This window comes from Microtus ochrogaster, linkage group LG5 (genome assembly GCF_000317375.1).
Source record: "Microtus ochrogaster isolate Prairie Vole_2 linkage group LG5, MicOch1.0, whole genome shotgun sequence".
NCBI classification, from domain to species: domain Eukaryota; kingdom Metazoa; phylum Chordata; class Mammalia; order Rodentia; family Cricetidae; genus Microtus; species Microtus ochrogaster.
Window position 1 is genome coordinate 17,106,280 of NC_022031.1, and position 5,402 is coordinate 17,111,681.

General features: G+C 40.3%; 1 protein-coding gene across 1 annotated transcript in view; it reads right to left on the reverse strand.

Annotated features, from left to right (window-relative positions):
* Cspp1 (centrosome and spindle pole associated protein 1) overlaps positions 1-5,402 on the reverse strand; it is a 104,658-nt gene that overhangs the window by 86,216 nt on the left and 13,040 nt on the right. The window lies entirely within an intron of this gene.

The window sequence follows — 5,402 nt, forward strand, 5'->3', positions numbered from 1 at the left end:
TTTATAAGTAATAACAAGCCTCCGTGTGTGATTTATTTGGGAGCTAAGTGACTTATTTGGCAGGCCCCCAAAAGAGAAAAGAGCCAAAAGGGTAAAGAAAAGAGCCAAAAGGGTAAAGAAAAGAGCAGAAAAGTACCAACAACTACAATCTACAGATTCAATGCAATCCATACCAAACCTAAAGACATTGTCTCAGAAAAAAACGTTAAAATTCATATTGAAAGGAAAAGGTCTCGAATAGCTAAAACGATCCTTAGTTGAAAGAGTCATGTTGGAAGAATATAAAACCTGATCTTAAATTATATTACTGAGCATGGCAACGGCAGCCACTCTTTAATCCCAAACTCCTGCAGTGGCAGGAAGATTTCTGTTGAGTTCAAGGCCAGCCAGGTCTACACAGCAAGTTTCTGGAGGGTCAAGGCTACACAGAGAAACCCTGTCTCAGGGAAGGGAAGGGAAAAGGGAAGAAAAGAGAGAGAGAGAAGAAAAAGAAAAAAATTATTTTTCTGAGCCATAGTAACAAAAGTGGCACAAAAACAGACTTATAGAAGCTGAGGAAATTGCTCAACAATAAAGCACCTGCCTTACCAGCATAAGGGGGGAAAAAGAGCAATGAGTACCTGATATCCAACACAAAAGAGGAAGAGAAATAAGAATCCTTCAGGTCTGCTACCCAGCCACTAGCCAAATCAGCAGGCTCCGTTCAGTGAGAGCCCCATCTAAATAAAAGTATGATAAAGAGGAACGGAGAGATGGGTCAGTAGTTAAGAGCACTTGCCGCTCTTCCAGAGGACCCAAGTTTAGTTCCCAGCACCCACATCAACAGCTCACAACTGCCTATAGCTTCAGCCTGGGGGGAACTGACCCATTGTTTTGGCCTCCACAGTTCCACAGGAATCTGCACATACACACACACACAGCGTATGTAAACACATAAAATTTAAAAACCAAAGTTTGTGAGATTATTTGTTAGGTGTGATAGTATATGACTTTAATCCCAGTACTCAAAAGACAGAGGCAGGTGGGCTATATAGTAAGAGCCTGCCTTCTAAAAAGAGGGGGGAAGGTAAAGACTAATAAATTGTAGCAGTTGCATACATATATGCATGACTGCATAGGCACACACAAACACACAGGGGGATGAGACAGCACAACAATGGACTAGAATAGAGCAACCAAAAATAAATCCATAGAACTGCAACTACCTAATTTTTGACAAAGCCGTTAACACACACACACACACACACACACACACACACTGGAGAAGGGAAGCTTCTTTAACAACTGGTACTGGTAAAATCAGGTTTTCACACACAGACAAATGAAAACAAATCCATCTCTCTCATCCTGCACAAAGAAATCAATTTAAAAATGGATCAGAGACCTTAATATATGACCTGGAACACTTAAGTCTAAAGGAAAGCATAGGAATAACACGTCAAGACAGAGCACAGGCAAGAATTTCCTGCACACGACTACTCCAATAGCTCAGAAATAATCCAACAAGCGGCAAATGGAATGATGGGATCGCAAAAGCTACTGCTCAGGCAAGAAAGTAATCACCAGAGCGACAAGACAGCCTACAGAAGGAAGAAACCTTTGCCAATGACACACCAAAGGATGAGTATCCAGGGTATAGAAACTGTGAAAACATAAACCCATCAAAAGAGCAGATCATCTAATCAATAAATGGGTTAATAAACTATTCAAGGAACAGTGAGATGGGTCAGCAGGTAAACATCCCTTACCCAAAAAGTCTGATGACCTCCTTCAGTTCCTGGAGCCCATGGGGAGGGAGAATTCCATTCAGTGAAAACAGTCCCCGACTTCACACAGATGCCCAGAGTCTCGTGTCCACATTTCATACACACACACTAATAAATGCAGTTAAAAACCAAGGAGAAGATGTGTTGAGGGGACAGTGATATAGCTCAGTGGGTAGAGGCATCTGCTCCCAGGCCTGACAGCCTCCATTAATTTTAATTTAACTCCATTCAATGACTTCCACAAGTTGTTCTCTGACCTCCATAAGGTTGCCACCCCCAAATAATAAATAAATATAATGTATTCTTAAAAGATGTGTTCAACTATAAGGTTAAGGGAGCAAAGGGAGAGCGATGGGGGAGGGGCAGATAAAAACAAATGTAGTAACATATATACATATATAAAGACTCCATAATAAAAATTATCACCTTGTATACTAATGTAAAACTTAAGTTAAAAAAATAGAAATCTATGTGAAAACTACTGATGTGCTGACCTTCACAAGATTTATCAAAATATTAGTTACTGCTTCCTGAGGACCAGCCTCCAGCAGCGCAGGGTTTGAAAGGAACCCAGGGAGGGGGCGCACTAGACTTTTCTATCTGAGGGGTGGGAAAAAGACTCTCTCTCTCTCTCGATGGTTTCCTCCAGACCTTTTCTTTATTCTTCTTTAGTATTCTCCATCCTCTATTTTTATCTCTGACCAGAAATGTCCCTTCTGTCTCTCTGGAGGTTTTCCTTCTAACTCTCTTGATGTTTCTAATTCCCTCATTCCTGATGTTTTCCTCTCCCAACTCTCTCATTCTTGATGTTTTCCTTCTAATTCATTTTAACTCTGTCTTTATTCTTTCCTTTTCAGCTTACATATTCCAGCAAAATTTTTCAGACAATATAAAAATTACAATATGGTCACATTTTGGTTTTCAAGTGAATGATTACAATGAATACTAGTGAAAAACAGCGTGTATTGAAGATCCCTTACACAATTAAACATTTTACATATTACAGGTGAAAAACAAATTTTTCAAGAACACACATATACATTCACACCCAAGCAACTTGTTATAGATTAACAATGTGTAAGCAAGCAAGATACTCATCTACTGGCAGGCTGCGTTTTCAGTGACAAAAAAAGAACCAATCACTTTATTACTTATCTCAAAGGTAAGTAATAAAGGTAAGCTTATAAGAAATCTTAAAGGAGGGCTGGAGAGATGGCTCAGAGGTTAAGAGCATTGCCTGCTCTTCCAAAGGTCCTGAGTTCAATTCCCAGCAACCACATGGTGGCTCACAACCATCTGTAATGGGGTCTGGTGCCCTCTTCTGGCCTGCAGAGATACACATAGACAGAATATTGTATACATAATAAGTAAGTAAATAAATAAATAAATAAATAAATAAATAAATAAATAAATAAATATTTTTTAAAAAAAGAAATCTTAAAGGAATCACAAATCTAAACCGTCATATATGAAAAAGAAGCAGTCAGCTCTACCTTAAATCTTGAATAGTTTCTTTTATCAGGAGACTGAAGACAGAAATGGGCATAAGAAATTACTCATCACCTTTGGTCATCAACCAGCCCTAGCTATGTCAGCCAATCATAATTGGGTGGCTTTGTCTTGTTCCCTGACCTTAATGAATTCCTCATTCAATTATGTGTCTCTCTAAAACTTTAAATTATCTTCTTGGGTTTTTTTTTTAACCTCAAAGCTATTATCAAAACATCTGATCTAACATGAAGTTATTTTAAGGTTGTCATTCATTCAGCAAATGATGCACACCAAACCTATGACTGCATCTTTCAGCATGAAGATTGAAGGAGCTCAGGCCATCCTGGGCCCTGGGACACAACTGTTTTCCTTAATCATTAACTGGACCTTGTATTTATTTTATTCATCAAAACTCTGTATAAGCTAACACTATTATTAACAATTAGACAGCACAGCATAGGAAGGAATCATCTTCATAATAATCCACAGGTAAAAATGCCCAGTAGAACAGGATATTTCCACGAGATAAACACACTGCATTACAGGCAGTGGGATCTCCCACATGCATTCACACCATGCCAGATACCAGAAAAGGATGGTATCAGCAAACATGAGAAGACACAGCAGAAGCAAAGACATACCGGAGTCTCAGGGCCTTGTCTAGCCAAAATTCATCCATCAGAGATTTGCCTCCTGGTGGTCTGACACCTCGAATTTCTTCCCCCCACTCCCACCCGAGACAGGGTTTCTCGGTAGCTATGGAGCCTGTCCTGGAACTAGCTCTTGTAGAACAGGCTGGTCTCGAATTTACAGAGATCTGCCTGCCTCTGCCTCCCAAGTGCTCGGATTAAAGGCATATGCCGCCACCACCACCCAGCTTTAATTCCTCAAGATTTTCTACACAATGAATAATGCCATCTGCAAATTAAGGTAATTTTACTTCTGAGTTCCCTAAATCACTCTCAAGAATTACCAAAGTAGTTTCTACAAAAACAATATAGCCAGTAGGGGAAAATGAGAATCATCTGTGGACTTCTGAACTTAAACCTGGTATCCAGTGTCAGGAATGGTTCCAAACTCTCAAGCTTTCTGCTTCAGTCTCCCAAGCAACTATATACCGCCATACCTATCTTACTTTTCTGTTTGGCTTGGGGGGAGAGGCAGTGAGAGGAAAGGGAGGAAAAGCAGGGGAGGAAGAAAAAGGGAGGGGGAAGTGAGGGGAAGAGAAAGAGTGTGTGAATGTGTGCGCACGTGAGGGAGAGCGTTACAGGGTTGGAACCCAGGTCTCTGTAGATGTGACACACTCTCTGCCACTGCTTCATCTGTGACCTTTGTGGAGGACACTCTTGTGGCAAATTCGCCTCTTAAACACTGAAGTTTTTATCTAATCCAAATCTAGGGACTTGGTTTCAGAAGACATTATAATACTACCTTAAATCTTTTTATGGGATGTAAAATAGAAAGTAACAATATTATCCATGTATATCATTATCTTAAAGAAATGAACTCACAAAATTATAAAATTTTGTGTTACTTGCTATTTGTACATTAAGACATCAATAGTTTTCACTGGCAAAAATGAGTATTTGTGGTTTATTTATATTATTTCTGATTGTTACTACTATATTTAACTAAGCTATCGTAGATACAGTTGAGCAGACTGAGCTGCAGTAGATGAGAATCTAAGATCCCTACACAAGTGAGACATCACCTGAGGCAGCTTCTCCTCACTGTTCGCCACTATACACGAGTCCTGTTCCTGCCTCTCTCACCCTAAAACAAGATAAACTGGAGCTGGCTCGTTTTATCTCAATCTGACCCAAGTTAAAGTCATCTGAGAGGAGGAGACCACAGTTGAAAAGAATACCTCCATAAGATCAGGCCTGTAGAGCATTGTCTTAATTAATGGGGAGGGCACAGCCCACTGTGGGTAGGGCTACCCTGGGCTAGTTGTCCTGAGTTCTACAAGAAAGGAGGCGGGGCAAGCCAGTAAGCAGCCCTCCCTGCATCAGCTCCTGCCTCCAAGTTCTTCATCTGCTTGAGTTGCTGCCTTAGCTCCCTCACTGGACTGTGATTCAGGAAATGTAAGCCAAATAAACCCTTTCCTCCCCAAGTGCTTTTGGTCATTGTATTTTATAATCCCAG